Source organism: Barbus barbus (assembly GCF_936440315.1).
Source record: "Barbus barbus genome assembly, chromosome: 14".
NCBI classification, from domain to species: domain Eukaryota; kingdom Metazoa; phylum Chordata; class Actinopteri; order Cypriniformes; family Cyprinidae; genus Barbus; species Barbus barbus.
This window is the reverse complement of record NC_136742.1, coordinates 15,066,406-15,090,155: the sequence shown is the minus strand read 5'-3', so window position 1 is coordinate 15,090,155 and position 23,750 is coordinate 15,066,406. Positions and strand designations below refer to the sequence as shown.

At 35.9% G+C, this 23,750-nt stretch overlaps 2 protein-coding genes across 3 annotated transcripts in view; one reads left to right on the top strand and one right to left on the bottom strand.

Annotated features, from left to right (window-relative positions):
• Positions 1-22,916, bottom strand: part of LOC306879863 (circadian locomoter output cycles protein kaput-like) — a 63,541-nt gene extending 40,625 nt beyond the window's left edge. For both annotated transcript variants that reach the window (XM_079433083.1, XM_079433084.1), the window contains exons 1-2: positions 22,743-22,916; positions 11,959-12,057 (exon numbers count right to left, since the gene is read on the bottom strand). The gene's annotated coding sequence lies outside the window, so the exon portion shown is untranslated. The remainder of the gene's footprint in view (positions 1-11,958; positions 12,058-22,742) is intronic.
• The window catches only part of LOC306880185 (creatine kinase B-type-like), a 985,569-nt gene that overhangs the window by 293,787 nt on the left and 668,032 nt on the right, over positions 1-23,750 (top strand). The gene's annotated exons all lie outside the window — the stretch shown is intronic.

Below are 23,750 nucleotides of genomic sequence, written 5' to 3'. Positions count from 1 at the left end.
ATAAACACATGAACAACAGCTCCAGAACTGCTGTGAGAGTCAATTAATGAGCATTTTACCGTTTGATTTGAGTAAAACTTGCGTCATATATACACACAGGCTGTGTCCAAATTCAGGGTCTGCATCCTTCGGAGTACTCATTTGAAGGATGTTACGTCACAGCGCCGCGACGAAGGCTGTCCAAATTCGTAGGATCCTTCAAATGCGGCCCACAAATACGTCCTCCTTTTCCCCGAATTGGAAGGATGGGTGTGGTGGATCCTTTCCCGTCCTACCTATCCCATAATTCTTTTCGGCAGAGCGTAATGGCGGACGAAGCGAGCGGTAGCGGAGTGGGAGAGGAGTTTCTCTGACAAAACAAGCTAAAGTTTATGCTTCGGCTCAATGAATTTGTAGGAGAAATTAGTAGAATACTTAAAAACAAATAAAAATAGGCTATAATGGCTTACCTGGATGTGACTGTCTTGTAGTCTGATATAAAAAACTCTCCGACAACGAGCAAAGAAAGTATTTAATTTATTTAATTGCTTTATTTCTTCCAAAAGAATTAAAATGAGGAGAATAACTCTTTGTTTGTCCATTTTCCCGCTTCTTGCTTGGCGCTGTCACGGTTGCTAGGCGACAGGATATGAGCAACGGGTAAGGGAGGGAACTGAAAGAAGGGTAGGCTGTCCAAATTCACAAACACCGACTTCCGGGTTTTGCGGACGTCGGAGGATCCCTCCTCCTTCAACCGGGTAGGAAGGATCCTAAGGAGGATGCAGACCCTGAATTTGGACACAGCCACAGAACTGTAAAGGTATTCCCGGAAACCCGTCAAAATAAAAGTTCGGATTAACTTGGAAGACACTGCGGCAGAAATATATTAATATTGTTCAGCAGAGTGTACATACTGCTACTACTAGGCTACTATTAAAATGATTAAAACTCTTCTTTTTTAATTAATGATCACACAACATTTCTTCCATGTTTTAATTTTAATAGTAAAATTTTGTTTGCCAAAATAAATAAATAAAGTTTTATTTTCAATAATTTAAAAGAAAAATGAAATGAATGTTTTATGCCTTCATTTGAAAACCAGATACAGAACACAGAATTTCTGAAAACATTTCATAAGGCTGTTTTAGGAATACATTTGAACAAACTAAGTAGTTTTTATGCATTCAAATAATTAGACATACTACAATAGAATTTAATAACAAAACATATTGTGAAAGAAAATAAAACATCCACTTATGAAAGTGGATAAAGATTTTAAATTTCTTGAAGTCTTTAACAACCTAGAATAAATGAATAGAAATGATGATTCTGTCTGAGCTATGCGTTTTAAAACGAGCACGCACTAGTGTAAACTGAAAACTATTTGAGCTTTATTCAAATTATTTGCACTGATTTATTGTGTTGGCTATATTTTGTTCCTTTGTGCAGTGGCTCAGGAGATGAGTCTTTGAGTCTGTATACATGTCAACAAGCTGAAAAAAATAAAACCAAAGTTTTTTGAGATAATGTTATCTTGTTAAAACTGTTTTCATAAAATTGGTATCGAAAAAAGTATCGTTCAGGAACCGGTATCGAACTCAAGGTATCGGTATCGATATCGAACATTTTTGAACGATACCCAGCCCTAGTGCTGATACTGTAAAAAATCATACTGCATTTCAATATAGATCACAGTAATATATTGTAAAATTTCCTGTTATATGTTGTAATCAAATTTTTAATTCTTTCATTTGTATATATTGTGAGTTTTAATTTATTTTATTTTTTTGTACTTTTGTTACATGCTTTTCCTAGTTTTATTCCTATATTAACATATTTTGAAAAAGATTCAATTAATGTTTATTTCAGTTTAAATTTTGCTTCTTTTGCAGTTTTAGTTATATTTCAGTTAGTAATTTTAGTGCATCAACTTTCATTTTCAAAATTTCAGTTTCTGCAACATTTCTAATTTTCATTTAATTTCTTTCCATTTACTTTACTTACTTTTACTTTTGTCATTTAGCAGACGCTTTTGTCCAAAGCGACTTACAAATAAGAAAAAGTAACAAACTATTTAGAATTTATTTCATTTCAGCTTTATTTATTTTTTAACAGTTTTAGTTTCAGTTTTAGTTCTACAAAGCAAAGAGCAAGCAATGTTAAGATTATGAGTTCATTTCAGGAAACGCATGAACTGATCAAATATATTCCTTGAATGCAATGCAAGTCTCTTTAAAGTGTGTTCCAAGAACTTTGAGAAGATGCAAGTTAACGACCCTCCTAGATTTTTGCGTCTAAATTCTTCAAGCTCACTTTGATACATCTTTTGATAATCAATGCATAAAGACCCAAAAAGACTGAGGACTCAAGAAAAAGTGAATAATAAAGCTCAAGAGATGTTGCAAGATTGTGACAAAAAAAATGCATTCAAAAATAATAAAAATGTAATTGTCATGCACAATGATATGTATCGCAACATATATCAGACAGCATCATAAAAGTCTTTTTTCATGCAAGAAATGTGGGTTTGCAAAAACATTTTTAGTTGAGTGATTCCTAATAATTTTTCTTTCAATAAACGCCTCACTGCAGCACAAACCTAGTCTCCGACATCACTAACTGTATCCTTACAGTCTCAGGATAACCAAACATGGCTTTTTCTGTTCCCTTCCAATCCACATCCAATTTTTTTTTTTCCACCGCAGAGTCTGCTTTCCATTTTTAATAAATTCATGCAAGGTGCCTACACATTCTCACTCTCTTTTTTCTCCTTCGCTCCCTCAGAGCGAGTCTCTACAGGCTCTGTGCGTGTGTGTGTTCTCTCAGATGTAGGTCAGTAAAGCTCTGAGGATGTGAGTCACTCCAGCATGGATCTTCGGTGCAGCTCTGCACGCACTGAGACGCCAGCATGACAACAGTGCCCATCGGCAATGCCATAGCAACCACTCTCACCAAGCGGGGTAAAAATAGATGTGCTGAATTCCTCCACTGCAGCGTTTCCCTCTCATATTTTCTCTCTCAGCATTTTCTCCAATACTCATGCAATCGAACTACAATCATGTAGAAAAGAGATTCTTCGGTTTTTGCAAAACTTATGGTAAATGGATCAATCTCAAAAATACAACATACAACCACCTGACACACATACATTGGATAAATAAATACTTATCCTCACAAAAATATGACCGCAGCTTGAAAAATTGATTAATGTGCTTGTGCACTGAAAATGATGAGGAATCCCTAAAGGCTAGTGATTCCCATGCTTAGGTATGAAGACTGGGTTTCCATTTATAGAAGTGTTCTCCTTTTCCCTTTATATAGTCCACGTCAACTCCACTTTCCCTGGAAACATGTAATTGCTCTTTTCTAGTGACAGATTTGCATGTTATCTTCAGGTGTAGTTACCGTATAGATAACATGGGTTACATTGTCAGCACAGTGCAGTATGTTAGCCGTAACTCTCCTTTATCAACCTGAAACCCCATTCACATGCCACACCTCTGGACCTCTTTAGAGAACGGCTAGGGAACATGAGCTGAAATAGAAGGCATTTACTGTAAGCGGGGAAGCACTCTGCTTGGGCCACAAACAGTTTAATACAGCTTGCACACACAAAATACACTGAACCCAAAACTGCAAACATATAGCCTATATTCTCCAAAAAAATTAATAAATAAACGTTTGAGAGAAAAGTAGATTTTGTTTTTGGTAATGTTTTTAATTATTATTATTAAGAACAACAACAACGACCAAAAGGACAATAACTAGAATTATTTCAAGATAAATTTAAATGTCTTTTCAAAGACTCAAGGACACCAAAGAATCAAATGATATAAAAAGTCCATATAGCTTAATCATTCAAAAAAGCACACATTAAAAGAGGTTTTCTCTCTCTCTAATATATATATATATATATATATATATATATATATATATATATATATATATATATATATATATATATATATATATATATTCTCTGATGTAATCAGCCTGGTTCTCTTTACATTAGCACTGTTTTGGACTGATTGTCTGAACGCATTTGCTTACTGGATCATTGGACTGAAAACTTTCCCGAAGTTTAGCAGCTTAAAATGATCTGATTGCAAACTGAGAAGCAAAATTGGGTTAAAGGTTTTTAAATTGTACATCAGTAATTTTGCGTTAATTGCGTTAAATTATTTGAACAGGTTACGGATTTTGTAATTAATTTAATGTGTTAACGCATTACCGTTGACAGCCCTATTAAAAATATATATGTAAATATTTTGGTAACACTTTAATGGTAACACTTCAGAATAGGGAACACTTATTCACTATTAACTACGACTTTTGCCTCAAATTCCTAATTTGCTGCTTATTAATAGTTAGTAAGGTTGTTAAGTTTAGGTATTGGGTAGGATTAGGGATGTAGAATAAGGCATTAATATGTGCTTAATTACTACTAATAAATGGCTAATATTCTAGTAATATGCATGCTAATAAACAACTAGTTAAGAGACCTTAAAATAAAGTGTTACCACTTTAAATTACAGAAACATTTTTGACTTAAGTAGTTGCTTATTAGCATGCATATTACTAAGCATACTGACTGTTTATCAGTACTTAAGCATATATTATATTAATTCTGCATGACTATATTCTAGAACCAATAAACCAGCCCATTACCTAAACATAACTACCAAAAAAACAGCCTTATTTACTATCAATAAGCAGCAAATCAGGGGTTTACTGTTGAAAACTCTTAGTTATTAGTGAATGTGTGTTCCCTAATCTGAAGAATGAGCAAAGCATATACATACTGTACGCAGGAAAAACCATTAAGGATAAGTATCACGTGATGTGCAATGCTGCAAAAAGGGCATGGAGGGCACATCTGCCACGGTACATATACCAGGAAAAGGTGTGCTTACACTGCAAACAAACATATGCTGAAGCTTTCAGATAGTAAGTACAACAGTCAAGGACAAAAAGACTGAATGAAGACACAACACCTCAAAGGAAACACCACAACATTACGAAACGTGACAGAGATGCCTCTATAGTGGGAAATCATACTTCTTTTTTATCTGTACTCACAGCATACATAATTGAATGCATCTCAAACTGTTTTGGAATCAGATTGATTACCAATAAAGTGCCAAAAGATTCTCAATGTTCTCAAAAATGTTCAACAGCTTAGACTTGCAATAAACCGAAAGCTTTCACATGGAGTTTTCACAATCATGTTGATAGGTGTGGCGGTTAAAATGGTGTTGATAGTGACAGAGCAGAGTACTTCAGAGACAGGCTGGGATTGCCGTCTGTGTCAAATGCTCTCACAGGGCGGGAGCGGGGATGACTGCAACACCGTTACCATGACGATCAGTCCATAAGCAACCACGGTCGACATTTAAAACCAGCCACGGCTTAGATGCACACAATGGGATACGAGGAACCGCACAAACACACGCCAATTTTAGCGACGCAACATGCACATACTGTACAATCCAAATAAGATCACGCAATATATTAATTATAATCAAATTTTGCTCTCCTTTCACACACATTAAAGACCGACAAAAGCTACTAAGAGATACACAAGAGAGCCGACACAAACAGTTTAAGCAGAAACATACTAACACACATTTACTGCGGGAAATCACGCTTACCTTTCATCCTACAGCCATAAACACACACACACACACAAATATCAGGGTGACAATGAAGTGATGAAATGGTTCAGTAGATGCTAGCAGTAAACATCTATCTAATGAGTTCTCGAATATCCAAACACAGCGGAGAGGTGTTTATATAAACAGTGCCAACACTTCAGCCATAAAACAATGCACTGTCATACCCAGAAACCACTGCACAAATTTTCCACACTGCATTTAATAAATGAGAGATATTGGTGGGTCATGATCCAAAAAATGGGTCGTTGGTCTGTTCTAATTGGGTGAGAAAAAACAATCAATTTAAACATATTATTGTGTATTGGTAAGATGGAAAAAATAAACATACAAATATATTATATATCACTATATAATATATGCTGTCTTACAGTTACTCTTTATAAACGTTAATACAAATTTAGAGAAATCTCAAAATTGAATACCCATACTAGCTAAATTCACTCGTAGCATTTAAGATGACTTTAGTTTTTATTTTAATTCATTTACACAAAATAGTAAAGAATTGTAATCTCACTTATTGCTTATCAATGATCATTATTAAATGTCATTTATTGCTTATTGGCCATAGCATGAGAATTACTGTTGGCTAATTGGTATATTTAATATTGTATTTTTTTTTATATTGACTGGAAAATTAATTTGTCAAGATTAGTCAAATTAGACCAATGTTGTGTGAAATGCCCTAAACCATAAAGAACATTAATACAATTCTGCAAGTTAAAAGAAAATACATCCTACATTGGTAAATCATTTTACTCAATATAGTTCAGTGAGAGGTTATGAGAGACAAAAGCCAGAAGACAGAAGTAGTGAGGGCATTATTAGAAATGAGAGACTCCTTCATGAACAATAACACCACTGATAAGTATTTAAAAAAAAAAAAAAAAAAAAAAAAGGAAAATAAAAAAGAAACAGCACTCTCTAGTAATGAAATATATTTTCCTTTGTGAACATTCCATTTTCTGTTTTTAAAGGTTCAAGTTTGTGCCAAAGACTCTTTCATATTAACATCATTAAACTGTGTCAGGTCGTTTTGACTACTTGAGTACGCAACAGATAAAATCAACAAAATTTTACAAGTAAATACTATTTCAGTCTTTCTACTTCAAAATTTTGTTTAATTCAATGGGCTACTTGCAGTTCATAGTATTCTTTTTTTTTTTTGCGAAATTTACTAGTAATTTCTGAGTAAAAATAGTTGCAAGTAAATCCTACACCTTTTTTGCTCCATTTAAAAATGTGTATAGTTTAATGGCTATTGTCATTTCCAAGTACCCGTGGCCATTCCTAATCTCCGTGCCGATTATCCATCCTGCACATGATAATCACCAAGTAAAGGTCATTTTTGTTCCTTCCAGGACACTTTGTGTCACCACACCCTGATTTCCCAGGGTTAGAGTCCCTTCTGTGAGCCAGCAGTCAACCTCAAGCCCCTGTGCCTGGATCTCACAAAAGTGTCCTTTGTTAGCGTGAACGTCCAGCAGTCTGCAGACAGGAAAATGTCTGAGCAATACTGCTTTCCACTGGCAGGGCCTCACGACGCAGCTGGCAGGGCCCCATGGCGCAGCTGGCAGGGGGCCTCACGGTGGAGTTGCTGCGGCTGTTGGTCTGGTCTTTCAGAGAAATGGCGAAGAGCCAACTGCTGGCACTGACGCCAAGTGGGTCAGCCGTGATCCCAGCCAGAGGGAGGCAGAGAGCACGGGAGAATGGAACGAGGAATAGAGGCAAAATAAGGTGACTTATAAAGATGTCAAAACCGCTCATTAAAACAGATTTGCTCAAACTTACAGAGAAGATCTGGCTCTGTTTATGCAGGTGATACACTGATTCACCTCTATAAGCATATGGACCGGTATAGAGTAGACAGCTAATGCCCCCAAAACGGAATCAAAACAGGTTTCCCAAGCACTCCTCCCATTTGCCATTGGTTGAGCTGGTCAGGATGCTCAAAAAAATTTGAATGTCAATGTTCAATGTATACATTTTCAGGGAGGTCAACCTACAGTACTTATCCATTATTATATTAAAAACTGGTTAAGGAATATTCCAGTTTCAGTAAAATTAAGCTCATTCAGCAGCAGTTGTTCAATAATGCTAATTATCACAAATATTAATTATAGATTACTCCCTCGTTTTCTTTAAAAACAAAACTATTTTTGGAGCAGAAATATGAGGCCTATAAATTTAGAAAGCTATTTTTGGTAATTGAAAATAATAAAGGGCAAATCAAATGACATTGTGTGGTTGAGTTTGAAGGCCTCACGTGTGAACCTGTTTGCTTCGATATATTGTTCTAGCTGAGCTCACGTGAGCCTCTCCCAGTCTAATGGCGGCTAATTGTGTCCACAGGTCAAACGCAGACAAACATCCTATTTCCTCTCCCTTACTCACCTGTTACGCCTGCATGACTCAGAACACACACAAAAACTGCTCATTCACGCGAATACATAAATAATGGACGCCAAGAGGAGCTGAATAATCCATTAATCATTCATAACTACCATATATAACTCATCAAAACCAAGCTAAATGATAAATGCTAAACAAAGCACACACACACACATAGCCTTAATATAAAATTTGGTCCCTTAAAACATGTAGTAAACAAATAATTAAAAACAACCAGTAGAACTACAAGACATAAAAGTGAGCAAACATAATTGAATCACCTGAAATGTCAAATGTTTGGCCATTAATTGGTTGTTGTAACGGTTTCAATCCATACACTTCCAAGGGTAAAATAGAGATTAAAAGTAATTTGTTTTAAAACAAAAATTAGCCAAAGAGTTGTGTTTTATTTTCTTACACTTTCAGCAAAAAAAAAAAAGAAATTCCATAACTGATCTTTCACCAGCAAAATAAATGACAAAAGAAGATTGCAATGGATAAATTATTTTGAAGACTTATTACAAAATACAGAAAAAAAATAAATAAACAAATTTGTTCTTTCGAAATACAGCAGAACCCTACAATTCAACCATGTAAAGTTTTACCAGATTCAGTGTTATATTAACACAATTTATCATAATGTAGTTGGAAAGCGTCACTGATTAATCCATTATATTTCCCGAAGACATGCACATTTAGGGGCCATTCATTCACACACATAAAAAAAATAGTCAATAAAAAGCAGTGTAGTGGAACACAAAAGCAGTCTGTGCGAACTTAGCTCTTAGAAGTAGATTTATTTATTTATCAAATTAAATCATCTTTTACTATAGTTCCTAATTCAACTGTCTGGTGAAAAATAATATATTTTTTATGCATTTACTTACTTATTACCAAATGTTTCGAAATATTTGCCAAATCTTCAAAAATAACTAAATCTGCACAAAATGTCTCATCACGTTCCCAATAGAAATGAATGCAATTACAGTAATCAGCATTTGATTTCCCCCACGGTGGTCAGAACCGTTCAGAGAACCGTTAACACACCCAGGCTACACTTACATGATGCGTAAATATCCTGCAGGTCTTCAGTGGCCAGAAAATAAAATGATCATACAGCTGACAGGCTTGCTTTAGATGCCACAGACATGAAGGCCTGTCGTCAGCAAAGCCATGCCATCCTTGGGAAAAAAACAAAAAACGTTTTGCGGTCTCAAAAACAACACAATGCATTTTTATGGAGGGAAGACATTTCTGCCAAGTCATACGGCTTCTCCAATTCCTGTTTTTCCCTAGCGCACAATCACTTCTTTTCCTCCTAGTGAGAGAACAAGACAGAGATGAGTGTGACGTGAGGTGGTTTGAAGCCTAGACACTGAGATCACTGGAAACAGTGTGTGTATGTGGGATCTCCAGGGAAGTTTTTCTTCAGTTCTGAATCCCCAATCAGCACTGTAGCCTGCAGCCACATCCATCCACATGGAAATACAGAAGCAGTTCTTAGTGCTACACACATCATTTACAAAATGCAAGCATGGTATCCTTCATGCAAATTACACTGCAGGGCTGAAAAAACACAGTCTATACAAACCAGCTGTGCGAAATCTGAATTACAATGAGAAAAGCAGTCCTACAACAGCAGCACTAGAATGTAAATGGCCTTTATACTCTTTCCTTTCAGATTAATTAAAAGAGTGGTTGATTACGATTTCACTTTTTTAAAGTTAGTGTGTAATGTTGCTGTTTTGAGCATAAGCAATATCTGCAAAGTTGCAGCACTGAAAGTTCAATGCAGAGATATCGTATTTTAAAATTCTGGCAGTTTAATGCCATCAAAAACGGCCCGTAGGGACTACAACGAGTTACTTCCCGGGTTTGTGACGTAACGAATCCAGATAAACCCTGCCCCAGGGAACAAGCAACGAAGGGGGCGAGGCCATGCTGAACTGCTTTAGAGAAGAGGAAGAAAACTAGGGGTGCACGTAAAAATCTATTCATTTATGAATCGTGATTCAGTCTTGTAACGATTCTAATGGGAGACACAACTTTCAAAATCTATGTTCTAAAGCAGCGGTTCTCAATCCTGTTCCTCTCGTCCTCCTGCTCTGCATCTCTCGCTCTCATTCAGATCATCAGCTCAGTGAATCCGTACATTAAAAGCTAACAGAAGCAGTAGCATTTACAAATAATAGCATATCTAAAAGTATGAGACAACAAACAAACATACCATTACGAGCCGTACTTGCACAGGTTCTGCGCGATCCTCTTCACTAATATTCTCTGGGTCTCAATCGAGCTTAAACTGATAAGAAATATAGACAACGCCATTGTTTACAATACAAGCGGAGCACATGCAACCGAGCTGAGGAGCAGGACGTTTAGACGCGCACTAGAGGCGGTTTAGCCAATCACAACACACTGGGGCACCTAACCAATCACGTATTTCTGAGGGAGGGGCTTCATAAAAGCAGGAAATGATCAGTGCGTTTATCAGAGAAGGGACAGAGCGGTGTTGAAAAAAGTAAATTATGTGTTTTTTTAAAAACAAAGCATTAACACATTTTTGACCGAACCCCATAAACACAATCAAGCCTAGAAAAAAAAAAAGTCAACCACCCCTTTAAGCGGGCCAACCACAATGATTTTGGTTCTTTAACGAAGTTGTAATATAGAAGCTACAGGGTTTTTTGAGAGCATTTATTCTGCTTATTTGATTTAGCGCGTTAAAATGAACTTAATTTTTGTATGACTTTTTGTATATTTTGTATCAACTTTTCATTTAATTGTGTGCAATCAACTACAATTCGTAAAATTAATCCCCTCTTTTAGATTTTGCTGTTCTTTTGAAATTTCAATATCATCAAAGAGTCCTTGAGCAGCAAATCAGCATATTAGAATAATTTCTGAAGGATCCTGTGACACTGAAGACTGAAGTAATGATGCTGAAAAATCAGATTTGCCATCATAGAAATAAATTACAATGTAAAATCTATTAAAACAGAAAACATTTTAAATTGTAATAATATTTCACAATATTACTGTTTTTAATGTATTTTTGATCACTTAAAATGCAGCCTTGGTGAGCATAATAATCCTATGTCAAAAACATTTATTTGTTTAAATACTGACATTACACTTATACAAATATTATTATTTAATACATCACATACACACACATATAAATATACATATATACATATATATATATATATATATAAACACACAAACATAAAATGTGTGCTTTTTAATACTATACCGTAAAAAAAAAAAAAAAACAAGTCTAATTTACTTTGCATGGAAGTTCTCCTCAATTAATTGTTTTCTCTACAATAAGCAGCAGACACATAGACATGCAGAAGGCAAGAGTTTGATTTTGGATCGTCATGCACCAGCTCCAATCCCTCTGTCTACAGTCTCTATCATGGAAAAAAAGTGAAAAAAATTCTCTAAATTTGAATACATCTCTTTGGCTCTTCACTTTAGTTACAGACTGTGGTTGCCATTCTCTTTGAAAAGCAAACTGTGTGTACATATATTAAACCAAGTAAATGCATCCTCCTCACAAATCAACGCTGTGCTTCATCTCTCTCCAGTTCAGCCATTTGTGGTTTCATCTCCAGGGCTTGCAGGGTATTAAGCTATTAAGTGAGCCAGGCCCTCAGCAAGATTGTATGCAGTCAACATGAAAATCACAACACTGTCACAAGCACAGGCCGTCATATCATAATAATAAGATAAAGCTAGCACAAAATGACTAAGTAGCCATTCGCACAGGACACGTGAACTACATTTAAAAAGCCATGGATGTGATGCAGCGGCCAAAAACAACGTTTACTCAACACCTTCACCTGCCACAATAATGTCTTTGAATTATGTTCATTCTGGAGACCATCGTTTTCACCATTTTTCATCTTACCTTCTTTAGGTTAGGAAGGTTGCAGAAGGGTTCCTGTAGATTGTCATTGAGCGTTTTAAGTCCAAACACAAAAACTCAAATCCAATGGTGATGGAAACCCTGCAAAGGCAAAAAAAAAAAAACTTTTTCTGACAGTTAAATATAAATATCAACATCATTGAGAGCAAAAAGAACAAACAAAACATTTGCAGGCATAAAAGACAACGGGCTCTCTGTGAGGATTTGGGTGATTATGCAAGTTAGCTTTAAGAATATTTGAATGCGTCTTATCACAATTTGCTGACTATTATTCTGCACTGAGATGCGTCAACAAACCAGGTCATGGTTTATATGTGTGGTGTGCTGCTGTGTGTGCATGTGTACAGAACTTGTGTCTCGTTCTAAGAAATGTTCTGCATCCACCCGCTCGCTTCTCTGCTCGTCCCAGAGTTTCTGATTAGAGATGAAATCACAACTAAAACATCTGGGTCATTCTGAGTCTTCACACATACACACCCAAATCACTGGGCTCCCGCTGCAGTGTGACAAAACAACGTCCTTCCATGCAAACATCTTACTGTTACTCTTTTCAGTTTCACCTCTAAACATAAATCGTCCAACCCAAAAGGGAAATCTTAGAGCTGAGAACACGAGCTGACAACTGGCTGGTAATACAGAAAGATCAGGTTCAATCCCAAGTACATTTTTCAGTTTTTATCCGAATACTACAACAAAATTCGAGATTCGAGACAGTAACACGTACAGACAAAAGCTGAGAGTAAACTGACCCCCCGGTCTCCACTGTCCCCAAAAGTCTAGCGGGACATCGCACAGCAATTATAGTACTGTTAGTGGCACTGGATTAAAGTGTCTGGTGACTAAATATATCAGCAAACTGGCTGGGCAAAATACAGCTTGCCTGTTTAAATTTAAGGGTTGACCTATAACGGTTTATCATTTAAATAATGTAGAAATATAGCCTTGTCTCAGGAAGAGATTTTTGATTTGTGTATTGAGGGCGCTAAACAGTCTAGGAAAGTCTGCTAATTAGCAATGGTTGCTAAGGCAATTACAGTTGACATGACAAGCTTGAATATGATTGGCTGACTTAAGCCCTATTCGGATGGTAATTGTTTCTCAGGGGGACGTAGGTGATTTTCACCATTTACAGGGGGTAGTTGGTGATTTTAATGCCTTCCCAATCCAGGATGTCGGTGTTTTTCTCTCACCACCCCCTTAAAAATCCCCGGCCGAATTACCTACTGTTTTTTTGACAAACACCAAGGTCATATGGTAATTTAATTGCCGTCCGAATCCACATCTCTGAGTTTACGAGAGAAAAATTTATTAAAAATTCAATGTTTAAACCCTTTTTGAGCATTCCCGAACACCATAAGGCAGTGGTTCCCAACCACGTTCCTGGAGGCTCCCCAACACTGCACATTTTCCATCTCTCCTTTGTCTGATACACCCATTTCAGGTCTGAATCAGGTGTGTTTGATTAAGGTGACATGGAAAACATGCGGTGTTGGGGGGCCTCCAGGATCGTGGTTGGGAACCACTGCCATAAGTTAACATTATACTTCGGTGTAATTTGCATACATATTTATTTCTGAAATGCTGTAAAGTATTTAAAAGAACAATAATTGTTCTTATAATAATAATAATATAATAACACCTACTAAATAATAATAATAATAATAATATACTAAATAAAAAATAATAACACCTACATTTCACTGCTGGTTATACTCTGTATAATTGTGACAAATAAAAATCTTGAATCTAATTAACTGCTCCACCATAGCGACTGGGAGCAGAAAGAGAAGAAAAGCACATAAACATTCGAAATGAGTCTTTATTATGGCAGAAGCAGGCATGCAATACAATTTTAAAATGTGTATTATAAACAGATATATATCGCATATCAAAACTTCTCCACACGGCCCCGGGGTGTTAATAAAGGCCTTCTGAATCAAAACCATTCATTAAAGAAAAATATTGTTTCTTAAAACTTTATCAACTGAAATGTGCAGCTTCCAGTCTCTTAAGGCGGTTGAGCGTATGATGTAGGTAAAGGCGAACATAAGATCCGGAAAGAAGACTGTAATCTCGCGAGAGTAAACTCCAGGGAGAAGCATGTAAACTCACGAGAACCAAGTTTTGTGTACAGCACAGGGAAACCATGTGAACAAGTCAATTGTATCTGTTTTGATTAAAATGGTTCGTTCGTGTCGATACCCGGGATGTTTAAATAAGTTTGTGACAGGTGTTTTGTTTTTTCCTCTGTGCGTGCGTGTTTGTCATGACTCTCTCCCTGGATCTTACGTTCATCTTTCGTTACGCCTACGTCATACGCTCGACCGCCTTGTTGTGAACGTGCCTGCTTGAGAGACCACAAGCTGCACATTTCAGTTTATAAGTTTTAAGAATCAACATTTTTCTTAATCTAACGCATCGTTTTTCTTCAGAAGGCCTTTATTAACAACCCGGGGCCGTGTGGAGTAGTTTTGTGATGGATGGATACTTTTTTTTCGGATTCAGAAACAGGGGCACCATTCAATGCAATTATACAGATTGGAACAGACAGGACAATGTTGAATATAACTCCGAATGTGTTCGTCTGAAAGAGGAATGTCAGACACACCTAGGATGTAAATCTTTAGCTAATTTTCATTTTTGGGTGAACTATCCCTTTAACTTATTTCAAGTACTGCACAATTTAGTTTTTTTTTTGGAGGGTATTTTTATAATAAAATATTGTAAATAAAACCCTCCAGGTTTGCTGTGCTTGTTTGTAGATCTGCACAATGTGGCAAAAAATGTGATTATACATCAATATGACTAAAAAACTCAAATCAAATAATAATAATAATAAATAAATAAAAAATAATTAAGATCATTATTATTATGAAAAAATATATATTAATATTGTTTGTAGGCTGCACAATTATGACCAGAGGATTGATTATTTATGAATGACTATAAATAATAATAATTATTATTATTATCACTACTTAATAATAATAATAATAATAATATTATAATGATTCATCTCCACGTCATGATTTCATGACATATGTGAGAGCTAAACACTTGCAAAATTTGCTTTATCAATTATCATTGAATAATGTTCCCAAATGGCAAAAAGCCAAACTTTAAAAGAATAAACCCTAGCTGGCAAATCAACAAGGACCCAAATTGATGAAAACACATGACATATTCCTCTGCAATATGCCATATTCTTTAATTTACAAGTGTTTTGACTTTGTAGGTGATGGTTCCTTGCCAACTGTTTTACAACATCCAGAAAACCAAGCACCTGATAAATCAAACAGCTGCTTATATACGGAACCAAAAGAGCAATCATGCATCAAATTTAGAATGGCAAAGATAAAACTGCTTTATTGAGTCCACATGATGGTAAATCAAATTTAACCCGGAAATAACATTAGCAAGGAAGAAAACCTTGTAAACGAACACTGTTATAAAGCTTTTACAATGTTTTTAAAACTGGTTACCATCTCTGTGTCAAGCAACAACAGAACAGAAAAAACCACTGGAGTTTCCAGCCCCAAACTCACACCATTCGTTTAAACATTTTGCTATTTCTAGCCACTTGCACAAACTGCAGTTCCATTTGCTACCACTGGCAAAGATATTACTCCCCTCACCATTAAAATCACATTGAAATCTATTTTCTTACCGTGAACGATTCATCTATTCAATCTTCTGGTGAAAATTACAGATCACTATAAGTTTGTTCGCACAAACCCCAACCCTTTCTTACAATTTACTGCAAGTTTGGATTCAGATCTGCCTCCGTCCAATGAACAACTGATGGACAGAATCAAGACCCCATCCAAACATTTTTTTTCTTTTCAAAAACCTATTTCAATTGGATGTACATAATATGGAAGAAAGAATCAGTGGCTACTTCCGTTGCATCAAGACATCTGTAAACCAAAACAGCCTTTACCGCCAACACTTAAGTGTAATATGCTTTTGATCTGAAACAGTTCTCTGAAGCAGAATCCAACATAAAAGGCAAAGCATGAGAGTGTACAGCGAGCAGATGGAGGCATACATACATGCGGGTTTGAGTGGAGTGGGTGGATGTTGAGAGCTCTGGGCATCCAAAAGAACTCGTCACTCCAACCCACACTCCCACAATGCAGTCACATGTCCCTCTGGACACAAGGCTGGCACCCAGATTCGGGCCATAGCGTCCCTTGGAGACTGCCAAACCAAACTGATATCGGCTCCAGTTTCATCCCTTGAAGAGCAAGGAGGAAATGTAGGTTGACTGTGGAAAAATTAAAATGCCAGGGAATTCCAGATTGCCTTGGACCACCCAATACAACTACCATGAGTGGAACTTTTCTGAACAATTACAGATCGGAAATTAGACGCATCAGCTGTCAGGAAATGGGAAACAGTATAGAAAACAAGCCTTTACTGTCACATGTCTGACTGACTGACATGAGCAGATCAGATATGGACAGGAGATGTTTGAAGGTCTCTAAATGGAAAGTTAATTTTCATTAGAGGGCTTGGTATCTGTGTGGGCTGAACCGAATGTCATTTGACAAGCAGGAAAGACAATCTCAAAGAGTCTTATGAAATGGCAGCATGCAAGAGAACCACAACTCAGATGGCCTCTTGACCCAAAATCATTCTCAAATGGAAAGCAAACATCAGAGAACTGCCGGTTAATGGCCTCATAAGCATATGCATTTAAAACTATGCGTACATATAACACAATTAACAATGTTAACAAGTGGCCAAAGTACACAAACAAACATTCTATAAATAAACTAAAGGCACAAAGAGAAAAAAGCTCCAAGTTACGTTAAGGGAAAGAGACTAAATAAGCCTACATTATGAAGATGAAGAAGAAAAGAGAGGAAAAAACAAGATATCTAATGTTATTATTGCCATTGGTTGCCCCAGTCAACAGTCAAGACCAAACAGGAAGTGGTGAGACTTTGCCTAGGCCATTTAAAGGCCATTTGCACAAATTGAGGAAGAAAGAAGCACCATATTGCTTAATTTAAAAAAAATCCTCATCAGTTTCAGACATTTTGGCAACACTACATTTGAAGTTTGAATTAGTCAACATTAGCAAGTAATATTGAACAATACTTTGAGCATCTATTAATTTACTGTAGTGTAAATTTCTACATATACAAATACATTTTTTACATTTCAAGCTGTATAAGATTATTTAGCCATTACCAATAACAACAAACATGAATTATTGGATCATAACATATCATTATCATATTACAGACAATTAATATTGACAGATTTAAAAAAATGCAGCAATGAATTGTGCATTATTAGTTTATGACCTAATGCCTTACCTAACATTAATGAATCAATTCTTATTGTAAAATGACTTTTTTTACTACATATTTTACAGATTTTCATTTTTTTTACTGATCACAGTGCTGTCCAGATGCTATCCTCCATGAACACACTTTAATCAAAAGCCTGACACTGAACAGAGCCAACAAGGTCAGAACGGCATTGTGTCAGCGGCTACGTATTCTGTAATACCTTCCAAGTACAATAAGATATCCTTGCAAATCAAAGTAGGTTAATCAAGATCTGTTTCGTGTGCTCTTTTAGAATTACTGCGTGGCCAGTAGTTTATAGTTTAAGGAACTTATGGGTGTGTTTAATATTTGGACAAGAGAAATCAAACCAAATCAAAACAGTAATATTACAAAATATTATTACAACTTAAAATAACCATTTAGTTCAAACTTTATGTTAAATCCAGTTCTCCATGTTAGGTCCAATTCTCGCTATATTAACAAACCATTAACTACAACTTTTGCCTCAAACTCCTAATTTGCGGCTTTTTAATAGTGAGGTAGTTGTTAAGTTTAGGATTAGGGATGTAGAATATGGTCATGTAGAATATGTGCTTTAAGTACTAATAAACAGCCAATATGTTAATAATAGGCATGCTAATAAGCAACTAATTAACAATGAGAATTGGTCCCTAAAGTGTTACCACTGTTTTTAATTTAATATATTTTAAAATGTCATTTATTCCAGTGATGAGAACGTTACTGATCATTACTCGCTCCAGTCTTCAGTATCACATGATCCTTCAGAAATTATTCTAATATGCTGATTTGCGGCTCAAGGAACATTTATTATTATTGTTATTATCAATGTTTAAAACAGTTGTGCTGCATAATATTGGCTACTCATTATAAACACAACCTACATCCCAAGAGTGTTTGCCACTATTAATTAATATTTCACAAGTATTTTTGTCATCAAGCGATGCCATAGAAGAACCATTTTTGGTTCCATAAAGAACCATTCAGTCAAAGGTTCTTTAAAGACCCATCTCTTCCTTACCTTTTTATAATATAAAGAACCTTCCTCCTCAAAAAACCTTTTGTGAAACAGAAAGGTTCTTCAGATGTTAAAGGTTCTTTATGGAACCATTTAGACAAAAAGGTTCTTCTATGGCATCGTGAAGCACCTTTATTTTTAAGAGTGTTGCCTTCAAGACCAACTGACCAGAAAAACAACGCTTTAAGATTACTTCCAAGACATACTGACCACCACATGTAGTTTGCTTCTACTACTACAATACTTGCTTTTATCCCCAGCCTCCACATCCCAAACCACTGGGAGTTCATCATCCATAACACTTTTCCCAGAAAATCAAAACATTAACCCAAGAGATTGTTTTGGAGGCATTATACAATAATGTAACACGAAAGCTTAGTAACTTTGATCTGAATTACGCACAGGACCACATAACAAGATACCAAAGTCTCATTTCTTTAATAATTTCTTCATGACAAGTAACAGTAAACATCCATTTCAAATGATTCTGATCACAGTTTCCACTCCCCGTGAAGTACTCTCAATATAATTTCCTTCTCTAATAAACAAATTTATGGCCTTCATTTAGGCCACATAATAATATTTAATAACTAATTAGGTTTGATTACAAGGAATCTCTTCGTATTTATGCATGCATATAAACAAGCACGCTCAATGACTCATAATGTGTCGTTCTAGACCAGATCTCATACTTTGGAAGACTATTTTTTGGCAGACTAAAAACTCCAGACCACCTAACACCACACATCTGTGAGGAATCCACGGTTATAAGCACAAATTATCTTCACTTTTTCTCTAACAATACATAATTTTGCCAGTCTGTCTGTTTTTTCTAATTTAATTTTTAAATTAGCTATACTGCTACTTTAGCTAATGAACCCAAATGAGCCAACTGTTCACCAGCATACGAGATTTGCAGTTGTGTTATTGAAGTGAGATGACAAAGATTTTAACACAACATTAATGTCAACACAATCAGTTAAAGAGATAGCTCACCCAAAATTTACGCAGTTACAAAACGGTCTCACTTTCTTTCTTCTGTGGAACAATGTTGAAGAATGAAGAATATTGGTAACCGTTTTGGTGACAACTGCATTGTAAGGACAAAAAAACACTGAAATTTCTCTAAATATCTTCTTTTATGTTCCACAGATGACAGAAACACATACAGGTTTGGAACAACATGATGCTGCTGACATCATTTTCTTTTTTTTATTTACTCTTTTAAGTCCTTGTTATGGCTTAATCAACTCAATGTTGGCGCTTTTTTTAGGTCAAATTACTTAATTACTTAAGTCAGCCAATCTCAGAAACCACTTGGAATATTTGAGAACCACATTTCTAGACTAACATCTGCAAATAATAGCAAATGATACAAGAATTCAAGAGGGTACAGTGACAAACCACTGAATGAAAGGTTTTGTTACAAACTACGCACTCTGTGACCTGCCCTGATTCCTGTGCTCTCTATTTTCTATCCTAAATTAGTTTCTTTACTAAACATAAACATACACCTCATTTATTTCTTATTAATATTTTTGACCTCACACTTTGAGCGCCATGCCTTTAATGCATAAAACAAAACCAAGAGCAATTCAGCCAAAGATGCACACTTGCAGATGTGATAAAAATAGGGTGCAAGGTAGTGATAGATTTGCAAACGTTGTCAAAAGCGATATCGGCCAAACCTGTTAAGTCAAATGAGCATGACTTTGCTGGGGTGGCATTGCAGTTGACTTCTCCCTGAATGCCCTCACAGACTTCAACTTCATGACCAATTTAATTACTTACTGAACTTGTTCAAACAATGTAAAGGTTCTTATTAAGGGGATATACAAACAAATCAAATGAACCACAAGGGCATTCAAAAAGTCACAGGAAGCATGGCAGGTTTATGATTTTCTCAACATCATAACAATAACGCAACTCAATTTTTACATTACGTATTAACCACCACTGGCATAAATAAATAAAATTCTAATACTGTTTGAAGGATCCAATGATAATGTACCTTGACAGTGAACATTGTAGTATTTTTGTGAAGAAAAATAGCTTCTGTAGCTATTTTGATAAGAAATGTTTGGTGGTAAACAAACGCACCTTATCCAGAGCAAACCTAAAACAAAGGCACCATTAACAGTGGTGACAGATAGGACATATCCCTTATATTAAAATCCAGATGCAATGTGTCTTTTTTTGACACTGTATTTTTGTCAATGCTCATGACATACATCCACTGACACACAGTGGCACTTTTGATTTATTAAAGTTAGGTAACACTTTATTTTAAGGACCTATTCTCACTATTAACTAGTTGATTATTGTGGGCAGTCGTGGCCTAATGGATAGAGAGTTGGACTTGTAACCCGAAGGTTCGAGTCTCAGGTTTGTAGGTGGGGGGAGTGAATAACCAACACTCTCTCCACCCTCAATACCACGACTGAGGTGAGACCCCTGAGCAAGGCACTGAACCCCCAGCTGCTCCCCGGGTGCCGCAGCATTGCCTGCCCACTGCTCCAGGTGTATGTTCACTACGGTGTACACTTGGATGGGTTAAATGCAGAGCACAAATTCTGAGTATGGGTCACCATACTTGGCCACACACAACGTCCCCCCCTTTATGTATTTTACTAGCATATTGGCTGTTTATTATTACTTATAAACCACATATTAATTCCTTATTCTACATAACCATATTTTAGATCCCTTAATCCTACCACATACCTAAACATAACAACTACCTTACTAACTATTAATAAGCAGAGTTTATTGAGGGAAAAGTCGTAGTTAATAGTGAATGTGTTTCCTATTCTAAAGTGTTACCAAAAGTTATATTAGGAAGTAAGCTATTAGAACTAAAAATTAAACTGTTACCAGTGCTGGTAAAGTCATATTTTGTCTTTGAATGTTGCGCCATGGATGAATCCACTGATCTACAAAATCCCAGTGACAAAAGTGGGAGATATAGAAAGTTACCAAATTAAAATCTCAAAAAAAATAATTATATATTAACGGTTTAGAAAAAAAATCGAATTACTCATTAACGAGACAATAATAAGAATTATTTTATATAGAAAAAAACAGCACCTAAATTAATACATTCGTGTTACATTTCTAATTAGGCCAATGTTCACATTTTAGGTTTGATTTGGAAATTGCAAATAATCACCGTTTATTGATATATCATAACAGCAATCTTTATTTTCATTACAGTTGCATAATTTTTTTGTATAACCTAATTAATATTCAAGAGCTAATTCTTAATTTCGTGACGTCGCGTTCAGAGTGTATGGATGAAATTATAATTGAGGATTCATTTCGATTTTAAAATTATTAATCCGTGATAATGAGTGAAATAGTGAAATAGACAACATTAGGCATTTAGACGCGCCGTTATTAGACACAACAACGCTAGCAAGGCGCCTATAAGCTTCAACAATATATAATACCAACAATCATATTCGCTTACAGACATATGAGATACACCAAACGTAAAATAAAACGCGTCCATTCAGTCCGTCCATAAGAAATGTCGCTTCAACGTTAAATAACCCTAACGTTAATTCACCTTCACAAAGAAACCGAAACACCAGTCGATAAAAAGGTTTTATTCTCGTTAAACTCGAAACATAGCCTGCACGGGAAAAAATATGCACTACAACCTGTTTAAACAAAAGCAATTAATTACCGGTATTATCTTCTTTTTGTCGTTTCACTCCGCGGTCGCATGATAATTAAATAAGAGTCGACCGAGGCACAAAGCTGCAATAAATGCCAGAATCTCCAAGATGTTGTTGACTAAAAGCACGGGATATAAATATTCATCCGAGCTCGCTACAGGTTGCTCTGCCAGAGCTGCGATAAAATGCTCAGGTTAAATTGGATTTAATTCCCATCCTCGGAGACGCAATCCCGGCGAAACGCTCAGGCTGCATAGTAAAATAAACGAGCAGATTCACGATCACGAGCAGATATTCATGCATCGGCTCAGACTCAATTATTCGATCGATATGCTTCTTGAAACAGATTAAAATATGACCTGAAGAAGCGCGAGTTAACAGACTGACTAAAGCGCGTCATCAGTATACGTGCATAGCTGATAAATATAGTAACAAAGTTTTAAATGCAAAGCCACAAAGATATAGCTTCTGCTTGGACTAAATCATGCGATGCACGAGAGATGTCCGGGCTTTAAATCGGTTGCGAACATTTGGCAGCGCAACATCGTACACTCCCCTTGCCTCAGTAAGGGTAGAACAAATGTAGGTCACCGGGCCTTCGGATTCTTCCCAGGCAAGCATTAAAAAACACACCACCGTATTTTCACCGCATATATGCTTGTATCAAATCTGACACACATGCGACGCTGGACTTCCGCTGCTCTTTCTTGAAATAATGTAATCTTGCAAGTCCGCTTGCTTTCTTACCTCGGTTATTTGCCGTCCAGGAGGGGGATTTTCTTGCGCCTTGTTTTGGTTGAGACGGCAGTGTAGGATTGAACTAGAGTTAGAAAAACAGCAGGGCCTACCCCAGGCTTCCCACGCGCATGCGCAGTACGGCTAGAGCAGAATCCCACACAATCTGGCAACACGCAGCAAGACCTGCATGTGAGCATCCTTGAGAGTTGTTTTGTTTAAATTGCTTGTTTTTTGCATAGAATACAATGCATGTAAAAAAAGAAAAGTTATTCAACTCCAAGGGGATTAAAAATAGCTGATCTTTATAGAAATTAAGAAAAGTAAAACATTCAAGCGTGCATTAAATACAAAATATAAAACAGACACAACTGTGAAAATACAAGGGTAACAGATAATTCATAAAACTAAACAAAGGTTATTCAACGCCAAGGGAATCATGTAGAGGTGGCCTAAATGACTTATTTATACCAGATAAAGAAAGGATAAAGGACTGTATAACTTAGCATTAATTAATTTAAAAAAATATTTTAAATTAAACATTTAACCATTTAAAAAAGAACATAAAAATAGGCACAACTTTTATTTTATTTTATTTTTTAACAATAATTCACGAGACTCTTAAAGTGAATACGGGAGTTTGAACACGTAAGAAAAAACAAAGCGCATATTTTAAATAAAAAGAAAATGAAAGGTAAAAAAACAATTAAACCGTCTTTAGAGGAATTAACTGTAAAATGTATACACGAAATATATCACCTAAAATGCTTCACATTTATCAGTCTGAAATCATTTATAGCCTATATAATATTGCTCAGTTTCGGTCTTTAATTAAGTTCATACAGTGATTTTAGCTTTTCTGTTTGTAGTTATTCAATTTCACGGTTTTAAAGATTCAATAACTTCAAACAGACAATACCCTGCTATCTTTTAATTGTTGTGTTTCGGTGTGAATTTTATGTTATACAAACGTACCTAATCTTTGGCCCACATGTGTCGCTCTCGTTCTCTTGGCCGAAC